The following is a 14,567-nucleotide window of genomic DNA, read 5'->3' as shown; positions in this document are numbered from 1 at the left end:
TTAAATACAATTTTCTTGTTGTTTCTGAAGTTTACAGAGGAAAAGCGTGATATGGAGGTCTCTCATGCATGGACCCTCCCCCTTGCATCAGTGAGAAGTTTAAAAAACTCCTAACATTTGGACCCTAATTAGCCAATGTTTTAGGACCCTTCCTGTTAATATTATTTGCACAATTATTAGGCAATAATTATAGGTTATATGGTTTATACACTTCAAATCTAAGCCTACTTCAAAATTGTTTTTTATAGCAAGATATTTAAATTGATGTAAAGCAAATGCGTAGAACAAGGGTTAGTAATTTATGGCACTCTAAAAGTAAAGTTAGAACTTCCAGCATGCTCTGGAAGCCTCCCAACAGCCTGTGACTATGATGGAATATAGGGAATTGTAGTTTAGCAACTGAGTGCAGCATGTTGCTTACCACTAGCATATGGATATGTAACACATAAATAGTCCAGCTCTATCATGTTTAGTGTATTTTAGTTTATTGTTTTATAAAATTTGCTGCAATCAAGAATGAATATGGTGAGCATTGCAAATGTATTATTCACCTTTCCATGTGGTCTTAAAGATGCACTCCCATCAAAATCTTGCAATCATCATATTATATAGCACTGTGTACTTACAATTGTTCATTTTGCCCTTCTAGCTAGTTAATTTTTCTCTTTTCCATTAGGTCTGTGACATCACATGATTAAGTACTGACTAGCTGAATCCTTCTAAGCTCTATGTAGAAACAGGAAGTATTTTCCTTGTTTGAGTCATAAGTCACTGCAAAAGTCCCTTGTGGAGGGAGAGGGGTGTGTAATGGAGGTGTTGGAGTGAGCAGCTAGGTAAGGCGTGGAAGAAGGGAATGATTTATATAGGAAAAAGAGACCTACTGATTCTACATAGAACAAAGACTAAGTGGAAAGGGGCATAGCGGAATGCAACGATAACAAATATTTATATTTTTGATTTTTTTGTTTTAGTTTGAATGGGGCAAAAGAGGGGCAATTTGAACTTTTAGACTTTAATATTTTTTTAACGCTTTTATTTACTTTTTATTTGCTTCAATGAGACTTCAAGCAGCGATCAATCGATCCCTTGAGTTTCAAATACCAGAGTTTCAGCCCCGCTATGTGTAGCAGAAATTATCATCTCAATGGGCTGGCGTTCAGAGGAGATCTACAATGGCAATTACAGGAGTCTTCTGCAAACCCCCAGCTTTCATTGGAGCCCATCGGCGCCCCACGATCATGTAACAGGGGCGCTGATGGACAGGGTTTGTGACGAGCTATTGGTAAGCGCGAGATAAATGCCGCTGTCAGAGACTAACATGTTTAACATGTTAACAGCAGTGGGTGGAACACAATTCCATTTACGGCTGTTAGAGGCACATGACAGTGGATCAAATCAGCTGACATGTGTCAGAAAAGAGGCAGGCTCAGCGCCGGAGACACATGAAATGCCAGGACACGACCTATGACATATCCATACATCATAGGTCTTGAAGGGGTTTATAGTTGGCGAGATGTTCTTTTCCTGAATTCTGTGCCCTTTTTTCTCCACAAATACCTTTGATCATTGTGGCCAAAAAGTGCAATTTTAACTTCATCAGTCCACAAGACTTGTTTCTAAAGTGCATCACGCTTGTTTAGATGTTCTTTTGCAAACTTCTGATGTTGAAGTTTATGACGAGGATGCAGGAGAAGTTACCTTCTGATGACTCTTCCATGAAGGCCATATTTGTCTCTGAACAGTAGAACAATGTACCACAACTCCAGAATCTCCTAAATCTTTCTGAAGTTCTTTTGCAGTCAAGCGAGAGTTTTGATTTGTCTTTCTAAGAATCTTATGAACAGCTCTCACTTAAATTTTTCTTGGTTTTCCATCTTGACCTTCACTGTTCCTGTTAAATGCCATTTTTTAATTACATTTCGAAATGAGGAAAGGGAAACTTGAAAACGCTTTGATATCTTCTTATAGTTTTCTCCTGCTTTGTGGGCCTCCATCATTTTCAGAGTACTACTCAGCTGCTTAAAAGAACCCATGGCTAATGTTTTTTTGGTACAAGGTTAGAGGCTGGGTTTTTATAAAACTGGGAAATTTGCATCATCTGCCCTTTCCTAACGATGTGAATAAGCCACAATCCTAACAGGCTAATTAAAGTATGAAACCTTGGTCAAAGTTATCTGATCACACAAATCTCCAAGGGTGCCCAAAGTTTTCCATTGGGCAATTTTCCTTTTTTCAATTTTTAAAATGTAGAAGATGATGATACATATATTTTTTTCCCTAAAACACAACTAGCTGACCCCAAGTTGTTCGTGGGTCTCAACTGCGGTGATAGTCTTCACAGAAGTGAATGTAAACTGGACATTCCTTTCTTTTGCAGTTATAGGTGTTTTAACACCATACCAGACTGCTGTATGTTTTTAAGTAGCAATCCTGCAAATTTCTTGTACAGATAATGCTAACAAACAATATTCATGCTTCCATTTTGTTTCGTCACTGCTCAGGCACATTCACACATTGCATTTTCCTTGTACATTTTTCCTGGATCATTTGATTTTTAGTTGAGGTCCTACAGGACAGCACTACAGGATTATCATCATGCTTTCTCAAAACTCAAATAAATGCTACTTTTAATTCCTTAAGGACAGGATGATTTTTAATTTTTTTTAGATAAGTTTTTTCCTTTTCTTTCAAAAGCCATAAATGTTTAATTTTTGGAGTCGACATAGCTATATGAAACCAACATGATTTTTCAGGTCAGTACAGTTGAAAACTTGCAGGATATATATATAAGCCGACCCGAGTATAAGCTGACCCCCTAATTTTGCCACAGAAAACTGGGAAAACCTAATGACTCGAGTATAAGCCTAGGGTGGGAAATGCAGCAGCTACCGGTAAATTTCAAAAATAAAAATAGGTACCAATAAAAGTAAAATTAATTGAGATATCAGTAGGTTAAGTGTTTTTGAATATCCATATTGAATCAGGAGCCCCATATAATGCTCCATACAGTTCATGATGGGCCCCATAAGATGCTCCATACAGGTCATGATGGGCCCAATAAGATGCTCCATATTAAAATATGCCCCATATACTGCTACACAAAGGTTAATAATGGCCCCATAAGATGTTCCATACACTCATTTGCCCCATACAGTACTGCATAAAGGTTAATAAGGGCCTCATAAGATGCTCCATACAGACATTTGCCTAATATAATGCTGCACAAATGTTGATTATGGCCCCATAAGATGCTCCATAGAGATATTTGCCCCATATAATGCTGCACAAACGTTGATTATAGCCCTATAAGATACTCCATATAGATATTTGCCCCATATAATGCGGCACAAACATTGATTATGACCCCATAAGATGCTCCATATAGATATTTGCCCCATATAGTGCTGCACAAACGTTGATTATGGCCCCATAAGATGCTCCATATAGATATTTGCCCCATATAATGCTGCACAAAAGTTGAATATGGCCCCATAAGATGCTCCATAGAGATATTTGCCCCATATAATGCTGCACAAACGTTGAATATGGCCCCATAACATGCTCCATAGAGATATTTGCCCCATATAGTGCTGCCCAAACGTTGAATATGGCCCCATAAAATGCTCCATAGATATTTGCCCCATATAGTGCTGCACGAACGTTGAATATGGCCCCACAAGATGCTTCATCATAAATATATTTGCCCCATATAATGCTGCACAAACATTGATTATGGCCCCATAAGATGCTCCATAGAGATATTTGCCCCATATGCTGTTGCTGAGATTAAAAAAAAAAAAAAATTACATACTCCCCTCTCGTCGCTCAGGCACCCGGCACTTGCAATACTCACCGGTCCTCGTTCTGGCGCCGCTGTATCTTCCGTGTCCTCTGCACTAACATTCAGGCAGAGGGCTCGGACTAACCACGTCATCGCGCCCTCTGACCTGAGCGTCACTGCAGAGGACGCGGAAGACGGAGCGGCGCCGGAACGAGGAAAGGTGAATATCGCACAGTGCTCCCCATTATACTCACCTGCTCCTGGCGCGGTCCCTGCATCTCCAGGCACTGATAGCTTCTTCCAGCGTTGAGCGGTCACCGTTACCGCTCATTACAGTAATGAATATTCGGCTCCACCCCTATGGGAGTGGAGTCGGGTCCATATTCATTACTGTAATGAGTGGTACCACGTGAACGCTCATCGCAGGAAGAAGCTGTCAGCGCCCGGAGACCGGAGATGCAGGGACCTCGCCAGGAGCAGGTGAGTATGTCACAGCTGCCGCTCCCTGTCCCCCGCTGACCCCCCTGGGACAATGACTCGAGTATAAGCCTAAAAAAATGGGCTGAAAATCTCGGCTTATTATCTAGTATATACGGTATATATATATATATATATATATATATATATATATATATATATATATATATACACACACACACACAAGGTTAAAATTGTTGGTATCCCTCGTTTAATGACAGAAACAGCCACAATGGTCACAAAAATAACTTTAATCTGACAAAAGTAATAATAAATAAAAAATCTATGGGCAGTTTGTGGTGCAACGTGGAATTGGGGAATAGAACAAGACATGATGTCCCAGAAGTACTCGATTGGATTCAGGTCTGGGGAATGGGCAGGCCAGTACAACAGCACAGGGCGCCAATGTCGAATCTGCCAATCTTGGTGTTCTTGGTGGCAAATACCAATCACCCTGCACGGTGTTGGGCTGTAAGCTCAACACCCACTTGTGGACGTCCGGCCATCATATCACTCTCATAGAGTCTGTTTCTGACAGTTTTAGAAGACATATGGATGTTACTGGCCTACTGGAGGTTATTTTGCAAGGCTCTGGTACTGCTCCTCCTTGCACAATGGAGAAGATAGTGGTCCTGATGCTGGGTTGTTGCCCTCCTAAGGCCCCCTCCAGGTCTCCTATTGTAATTGCCTGTCTCCTGGTATCTGCTCCATGCTCTGGACACTGTGCTACCTTTCTTGCCACAGGACGCCTTGATGAGCCATCCTGGATGAGTGGCAATACCTGAGCAGCTTCAGTGAGTTGTACTGTAGACACCGCCTCATGCTAATGTACCTCTAGGGGTGAGCGTAAATGACGAAATGCAAAAGTGATCAAAACAACAGCCAAATAGGATGAGAACAGATAAATGGTCTGTGGTCACCACCTGCAGAACCACTCCTTTATAGGTTTTGTCTTGCTAGTTGCCTATCATTTCTACCTGATGTCTGTTCGATTTGTACAACAGCAGGAGAAATTAATTCACAATGTGTGTTGCTTCATAACTGGGCAGGTTGATTTCACAGAAGTGTGATTGACTTTGATTTACATTGTATTGTTTAAAGCGAACTTGTCAGCAGGATTGTGCTCAGTAACATACAGACACTGTTAGTTAGGCGCTGTTATACTGATTAAAATGATGTGGTTGTTGTTTAATCTTTATTTGTAGTTTTCAGTTAATGAAATTCTCGTGCACCAGGGCGGGCCTGTGGGCGGGGCTTTATGTGGTGCTCTGCTTACATATGCATCTGTATGGACTTTTGACAGGTCAGTGATCCTTTAGTGACCGACTCCATATTTTACATACTGCATAGAATATTGTGTGGAAAAAAAGATTAACATTCATTACGCAGGTGACGATGCTGTAACATGATAGAATGGATACTATGCATATAGTCATCTAATAGTCATCTATGATTTAGCCATATAGTATTGTGGGGAGAAAAAAAAATAATCTTCATCATACTACAGGAAAAATTTTTTTTTAGCTCCATCAAAACGTAGCCGGCGGCGCCTACGCAATAGTATCTGTCAAACTCTGACAGCGGCATTTAACACGCGTTTCAGGCCATGGGGCCGGAAATCCACCCACCAGTGAACCCCGTCATGTGATCGTGGGTCACCGGTGGGTTGGCATGACAACAAGACGTCTCCTGGATACCTTTATGGTTGTCACTGCCTGCTTGCTGTGAGTCGGCCCTCATAGCACGTAATTCAGCTACATACTGTATAGGCAATCTGATAATCGCCTATATGACGCAGAGCCAATCGGGTTAAGGCAGGTTCTAGTCTCCCATGGAGACTACTGAAGCATGCCAAAAGTTAAAAAAAAAAAAAAAAAAAGTTTTAAAAAATATTTTAAAAATAAAAAAATACAAAAGTACAAATCACCAACCTTTTCCCCATTCAAAATAAAACAATACAAAAAAAAAACAGAGACATATTTGGTATTGCCGAGTTCAGAATTGCCCGATCTATCAATAAAAAAAAGGATTAACCTGATCGGTAAATGGCGTAGCGATAAAAAAAGTCAAAACGCCAGCATTACGTTTTTTTGGTCGCCGCAACATTTCATTAAAATGCAATAACTGACAATAAAAAGATAGTATATAAACCAAAATGGTATCATTAAAAACGTCAGTGTGGGGCGCAAAAAATAACCCCTCACCCAACCTGATATCACGAAAAATGGTACGGGTATCGGAAAATGGTGCAATTTTTTTTAACAAAGGTTGGAATTTTTGTCACCACTTAGGTAAAAAAGAACCTAGACATGTTTGGTGTCTATGAACTCGTAATGACCTGGAGAATCATAATGGCAGGTCAGTTTTAGAATTTAGTGTACATGGTTAAAAAAACAAGTGTGGGATTGCCCATTTTTGCAATTTCAGCGCACTTGGAATTTTTTTTCCCATTTTTGAGTACACCATATGGTAAAACAAATGGTGTTGTTCAAAAGTACAACTCATCCTGCAAAAAACAGGCCCTCAGATGCCTACATTAACCAAAAAATAAAAAAGTTATGGCTCTGGGAAGAAGGGGAGCGAAAAACAGAAACGCAAAAACGAAAATGGGCTCCAGCGCGAATGGGGTTAAAAAAACAACCATAAAACGGATTTCATCCCCACAGGTATCATTTTATTCACTATAACGAAATGGCGCCGACTTGACACTGTGTGTAGGGTACTATGAACAATCCTGCTGACAGGTTCCCATTAAAGGGGCAGCATACGCACATAGTACCGCTGCAAGATGGCTCCCAGCCAATAGTTAGCAGACATCTTGTTTAAAAGGCACCCTCCCAAACAGGAAAGTGCCAAGCAACATATTAAATCATTAATGAGAAAGGAGAAGAAAGGAGTTTCATGGTAAAAATAGTATAATTTCATTAGTTACATAAGATATATAAACAGTACAAAAATACAAGATAGAATATATAAAGTGCACAAAGATGGGAAACAAAATGGACCACCAGTGCCAATAAACCACCTAAATCTGTACTATAAATGGGCAGGACACTGCTCAATCAAATATGCTGTTTCAGCAATAAACAAGTAATATATATGAAAATTTCTTGGGCTAAGAGCAGTGCTTAACAGTGGAGTGAAGGGTTAAAGGCGCCGGACTGGATCCTGGAGAACCCCAACGTGAGTTTAGCTTGTTTTGTAGCGTGCTTTCTCAAGAGGATGTATAAAAAGATTGAAGACAAGGACCTTTATGTATCATTGGCGGCCAGTCAGGTGGCCGGTCACATGGTGTGTGTCAGCCAATAGAAGCGGCTCTCTCAGCGCATGCACAGTGTGGCTGCTAGGTCCTAAGTCGGACACCGGTGTCAGACATCACTACGCATGCCGGGGGGGGACGACGAAGTTCAGCAAACATAGTACCTCTTCCACAAGTCCGGGGATTTGCTGAGCTTCGTTCGCTTCCCCCCTGGGCATGCGCAGTGATGTCTGAAGCTGGTGTTCGACGCAGGATCTGGTGGCCACACTGCGCATACGCCGAGAGCTGCTTCTATTGGCCGACACATACCATGTGGTCTCCAGGTTGGTCCTGATGAAGAGGTCCTGCGTGACCTCGAAATGCATTGAATTATAAATCTGTTCCAATAAATTATTTGATTTTAAGAATCTCATCTCAGCAGCGCATAAGTGATACCTCTCGTTGTTTTCCTCAAAACAGGGAAATAACACATAGAACAGTCCCAGCAAAATACCCAAGATGGTGCAAAATTAGAGTCTCACCCTTCCACTGACTTGGGATAAAAGTAGCGGTGACTTCAGAGCTCCCAGGGCCAATTACCCCCACCTGTCCCTTGCACAGAGAGGAGGTAATAACAAGCTTAGGAAGCTGACAGTCCATTCAGGTACAAGGCTTCTCAAAAACATGGAGCCAGGTCACTGGTGGGTCCCATTCCTGGCTTTCCCAAATGTATCCACGGGGCTCAGGTGACTGATGGGTCCAAATCCTGACTACCCAAAATGTACCCATGGTTCAGTGATGCTCAATGGAGCAGATCGGTATTCTTTTCCCCGGGACCTTGGTCCCCTAAGCTGTCATCCTGTAGAATGTCAAATCTGTGTCTCTTGTGATGGAGCCATTATTTGGCAGCTATTCTGTAGAGTGTTCCTGGCTGTGGTTTTGTAAAGAGTATCTGGCTCTTTGGATCGCTTAGCTGACTTGGATATCTGGATGTATATATTGTTACAGAGGAGCATATCCTTTTTTATAGTTCACAACTGATATTTAAGCCATTATTCACAGGTCAAGAAGGGGTGATGAGATTAACTTGCATTGTTTAACTATTTAATTAATTTGAATAGTTTTTCCTCCTCTGTCTTGCAAGTCAACAAACTGCATGGCCTGGCATAAATTGTACTCAACATATGAGCACATATCATTGTTCAGTGACCCTGCATCCCTGTTTTGCAAAAATAACAGTAAAATAAACTGTAGTAGTGGATATAAGAGATAAATAACCATCTGTCGTATTATGAATATCAATTTAACCTACAAGAAGAGTCAACATTTCAGACTCTTTACCAAAAAGAAAGAAACACATAAATTCAAAAGTATATATACATATAAAGTACATATATATAATAGCCTATTTCTCCTGGCTTACTGAAAAAAAAGTCTGGTTAATTAAGATAAAATGCTGTGTCGTCACAGGTGCTCCTTCCCTTCCGGGTGCCCTGCTGTGCAACCAAACAGTAGTATTCTCTCCCATGTGGGGTATCGGCGTACTCATAAGAAATTGCTCTACAAATTTTGAAGTACATTTTTTCTTGTTATCCTTCTGAAAAAAAAATTGAGACTAACGTAAAATGTTTGTGAAAAAAATGTAAATGTTCAATTTTTCCTTCCACATTGCTTCAGTTCCTGTGAAGCACGTGAAGGGTTAATAAACATCTTTAGTATGGTTTTTAGCACCTTGAGCGGTGCAGTTTTTAGAATAGTGTCACTTTTGGGTATTTTCTGTCATACAGGCCCCTCAAAGTCAGTTCAAATGTGATGTTGTCCTTAAAAAAATGGTTTTGTAAAATTAGAAATCGTTGGTCTTTTAAACCTTCTAACTTCCTACCTCCAAAAAAATATGCTTCAGCTATTGTGCTTATGTAAAGTAAAGATGTGGGAAATGTTATTTATTAACTATTTTGTGTGACATAACTCTGGTTTGAGGGCATAAAAATATAAACATTGAAAATTGCAAAATTGTTGTAAAATTTTTTAAAAAAATTCACAAATAAACGCAGGTCATTTTGAATAAGTTTTACCACTATCATGAAATTCAAAATGTACCAAAAAAAGTCTCAGAATCAGTCGGATCGATCCGTTGAAGCGTTACAGTTATTACTATATAAAGTGACACTGGTCAGAATTGTAAAATTTGGCCTGGTCATTAAGGTGAAAACAAGTTTGGGGGTTAAGGGGTTAAGAGACTAATCAGGGCAGGGTGGAGAGCAGGGAGAGAAATAGAGTTGAGAATGGTTTTGAGGAAAGCTGCTTTAACGTGCTTTTTGTTGACCAAGATGGTGACATATTGCAACATCTATCTTTTTCCAGTTTTCATGAAAGACCTATTTTAAAGCCTGGAAGCTGGATGGAGAGTGATGCTGCTCTATATTAGGCCGGGATCACACATGCGAGAAATACGGCCAAGTCTCGTCATGTTAATACCCGACATTGCCGCTGTCACTCAGGAGTGGAGCGTGCAGCTGCATGTATTGCTATGCGGCCGCACGCTCCGCTCCTGAGTGGCAGCGGCAATGCCGGGTATTAACATGCGAGACTCGGCCGTATTTCTCGCATGTGTGATCCCGGCCTTACAGAGATATACTGCTCTTTATTTAAAAAGAAGAAGCTATCATCACTCTGTGCCCTTGGTAGATGTGCACTTTTCCAACATGACAATGATCCAAAACACAAAACTGTTGCACAGGGTGAAAATGATTCCGGGACCAAGTATATCTCCTGATCTGAACACCTTATGGGAAGTTCTGAAGAGACAAGTTGAGAATCACGATTTATCCAGCATTCAGGTTCTTAAAGAGTTTGTTCTTGAAGATTAGAAAAAGATAGATGTTGCAATATGTAACCAACTTGTTCATTCCATACCTAGAAGACTTGGGGTTGTTCTCAAAAATAATGAAGGTCATACAAAATACTAGATCTAGTTGTTCTTGATGTGGGGAGAAACAGCCAGCCAGCTGTTGGGGTGGTGGTCAGACCGATAAATTGAATATTAATCTTTAATTTTACGTCCTAAGGCTACTTTCACACATCAGGTTTTCAGTGTCAGGCTAAATCCGGCAAATGTTGGAAAAACTGGATTCAGCGCAGATTGTGAAAAACTGGTGCGACGGATCCGTTTTTTTGACGGACCTGGCTAGCCTATCTAGATTATTGCATAAAAAAAAAGTTTGGAGCATGCTCAGTTTAAAAAACTGGATCAGGCCGCCGGATCCGCCTTTTTCCGGATCCGGCACCTTCAGGCTCCCATTCTAGCAAACAGGCTTTTTCGCCGGAGACAAAAAACGTTGCTATGGACGTTTTTTCAAGAAACCGGAAGCGGCAGATTTGCCAGATCCGGCAAAAACCGGACGAAACGCAATGTCATCCGATGCAATCCGGCACTAATACAAGTCTATGGGAAAAAAACCTGATCCGGCGGCAACATTCGCCTGATCCGGTTTTTTGAAAATTAGCCGGATTTAGCCTGATGTGTGAAAGTAGCCTAAGTTTGTTAAGCTCTGGCATTTGGACAGAACCCACAGCATAATGAGGAACATTTAATTCGCATTGAACAACTTTCATACAAATCAAATTTCACTGTTAAATCTCATGATTTGCTGAATTAAAATCTTCGATTGTCTCTGCTATACAAAGTTCAGGAAAAAAAAAGTAAATTATGAGCTATTTTTTATTTTAGCAAGATCTTCCACCATAAATGTTGAGGCCCAGGTACAACATTGGATTGTCTGTCAAGGCCTCGGTATATTTTGAGATGTCCTAATACGGTATATCAGCTGTAACATCTGTCGCAAAAATTACTAAACGTATCTCATAGTATTGTACTATAAATATTTCATTTTTTTTCTATTTTTTTGTGGTGGGGTGTGTGTGTGAAAAAATGTGCATCATAAAACTATTATGTGTAAAATGTGAGATATACATATAAATACAGAGAGAGAGAGAAAGCATAAAATGCATAACATTTATATTAGCATAATGTCTCTTTATAAAGGAAAGGTCAGAATTGTTTTTCAAATATAAAAAAATCCAGTGTTTCCTCAAATCACCTTTGTTCATGCTGTCTTACATCCTGCTGTGCTAAATGTTCTGAAGGGCTGGCAACAGAAATGTTATTCCTAACGTTTGGAAAATACAATTCCATTTGGGAGAGGTCTGGTACAGTGGTTAGGGAGTTGGTCTTGTGGGCTTAATTTTTGCCTGGCTATTTAATCTATGTACTTTTTGTCTATGATTACATTTTTATTATTCTAATTTATTTCTAAGAATCCATATCCTTTCAAATTGATGGCCTAATCATAAGATATGCAACCAGTACTGATCGGTTACCCTTCACTGTTTACCAAGCACAAGTATTTAAAGCCACAATAGCATCTGTGCCTAATAGTATAGTTTACTATCAATCATCCCATTCTAATGAACTGAATTTCCTTGAAGAAAGGAGAGAAATGTGGCGCTATCTAAGCGTAGTAAGTAAAAATTAATACAACAGGTGAAATACATATGATGTGCTCACCTGAATAGTCACAGCTCTAGAAATGGTTTGTTCAAGATAATATGGGGTTGAGCTGACCAGTGTGCTGCAGCAAGTTCTTCCACTGGAGTTCTCACAGTGGGCAATAACAGATGATCCAGGCATATGGGGCACTCTAGACAAATGGTGGTATTAAGATCGGGACAAGGAATTGGCTTCAATAAAAATGATTTTATTTTAAAAAACCAATGCGTATCGGCTGCTAACAGCCTTCCTCGGGTGTATGCAGAATAAATTTGGAGGAAATTAGTTGCCTCCCTGATGGCATATGTCAGCAGGATTTTGCTATTGAATCTGAAAGAAGCATACTATAGAAGCAGAGCCCGATTCAAGTTATGTATCACTTATTGAACTTCTTGGTGCAGTTTTGATAGGATCCTTGTTGTCTCTGCTGTTGATGTAGCAGTGGTCAGAATGATGTGCTTTGTGTAATCTTGACCACACCACTGATTGGCAGCACACAGCCTAATAAGTGACATCCTCCTCTCTGTCCCTACATTAAGCTGTTCTCAGATTAAATACCAAAAACTAGAAGAGAGAACAAGAGGATCTACAATTTTGAACCTAATTCTTAGCAACAGGGAGGAAATGGTTGAGGAAGTAAAGGTGGCTGGGAATTTTACTAGGCAGAAATCATGCTATCCTCAAATTTTGGATTGCAAGAGGATGAACACCAACAAGGTCTCAGACTTTAAAGATGGATTTCAGAAAGTCAGGTTTTAATGGACTCAGAAAGAGGGTAGGAAGGGTTCCAAGGAGGGATGTTCTAAAGGACAGAAATGTCCAAGAAGGATGGGAGATTATTCAAAATGAAATTCGCACATCAGTAACAATTCCAAAAAGAAGGAAGAACTGGAAACATTTAAAGAGACCACTGTGGATGAACACAGAAAATAATCACTTGCTAAAAAGGAAAAAATAAATATATATCAAATGGAAAGAGGGGAGCGTATCTAAAGAAGAATATAAAGCTGTTTGCAAGGAATGTAGGGCAAGCGTTAAAAGAGCTAAAGCCAGTAATGAAGTAAGGCTTGCAAGGGAGACCAAAAGAGTAAAAAAAAAAGATTTGGAGTGACTACACCTGTAGATAAATTACCAAAGAGGTATATCTTCAAAAAGGAGGCTCAGGAACTCTGCATATGGAGTCCAAAAACTATTCTAGTCAGATCTGTGCTCCAGGAGGCAAATAGCGCTCCTTCTCTCCAGAGTCTCGCCGTGTGCCTAATCAGTACTGTACAGCCACATATGGGGTATTTCCACAGTCAGCAGAAATTGTAGGACAAATTTTGGCGCTCTTTTTACCCATTTTCCCATGTGAAAATGCAAAATCTGGGGCTAAAACAAAATTTTAGTGGTAAAAAATTAAGTATTTTCTATTCACTACACAATGGTATAAAATTCTGTGACACAGTCGTGGTGTTAATATGATCACTGCACCCTTATATTTAATTCATTGACATGTGTAGTTTGTAAAATGGGGTCACTTGTGCTCTTCTGGCACCTCACGTGCTCTCCCAGTGGGTCATGGTACCCGCAAACCATGACAGTAAAATCTGCACTGTAATATGGCACACCTTCCCTTCTGAGCTTTGTACTATGACTGAAAAGCATTTCGCGATTACACATAGGGTATTGGCGCACTCAGGAGAAATTGCCCTATAAACAGAGGTCTATTTTTTACTATTAGGGCTTAGAAACACTTTAAACTCGGGGATAAAACAATATTTTAGTGGTAAAACTGTAATTATTATTTCTTTACTGTCCAATGGTATAAAATTCTGTGAGGCATATGTGGTGTCAACATGCTCACTGCACCCCTAGAGGAATTCACTGGGGGGTATAGTTTGCAAAATGAGGTCATTTATGAGGGGGGATTTCTGCTGTTCTGGCACCTCAGGGATACTGCAAATGTGACATGGCACCCTCAAACCATTCCAGAAAAATCTTAACTCCAATATGGCACTTCTTCCTTTCTGAGCTAGCTTTGCACTGTTCCTCAAAAAGCAGTTTTCAACCACGTATGGGGAATCTGTGTACACAGGAGAAATTGCACAACAAATTTGGGGTCCATTTTCTCCTGCTATTCTTGTGAAAATGAAAACATTTGGGGCTAAAACATTTTTGTGGGAAAAACGTGACTTATTTTTCACGGTTCAACATTGTAAACTTCTGTGAAGCACCTGGAAGTTCAAAGTGTTCACTACACATCTAGATACGTTCCTTGAGGGTCACTTGTAGAGGTTTCCACTGTTTAGGTACATCAGGGGCTCTCCAAATACGACATGACGTCCGTTCTCCATTCCAGCCAATTTTGCATTTAATATTATAATAAAGAGCGTACCCTGGTGCAAAATATCTTTAATTTCCCTAGCTGCTGGTTGAATAGCAACTTTCACAGTTTGCAATAAAAAAGTTTTATTGTAATAATGCACAAACTAGCACTATGGGAAATGATGAAAAGGACCACTTCATCAGGTGATGTATAC

At 40.1% G+C, this 14,567-nt stretch overlaps 1 protein-coding gene across 1 annotated transcript in view; it reads right to left on the bottom strand.

Moving 5' to 3' along the window:
• Positions 1–14,567, bottom strand: part of NT5DC1 (5'-nucleotidase domain containing 1) — a 397,045-nt gene that overhangs the window by 214,593 nt on the left and 167,885 nt on the right. The gene's annotated exons all lie outside the window — the stretch shown is intronic.

Source organism: Ranitomeya variabilis, chromosome 2, assembly GCF_051348905.1.
Source record: "Ranitomeya variabilis isolate aRanVar5 chromosome 2, aRanVar5.hap1, whole genome shotgun sequence".
Taxonomy (NCBI): Eukaryota; Metazoa; Chordata; class Amphibia; order Anura; family Dendrobatidae; genus Ranitomeya; species Ranitomeya variabilis.
This window is presented reverse-complemented; position numbering and strand designations above follow the sequence as displayed.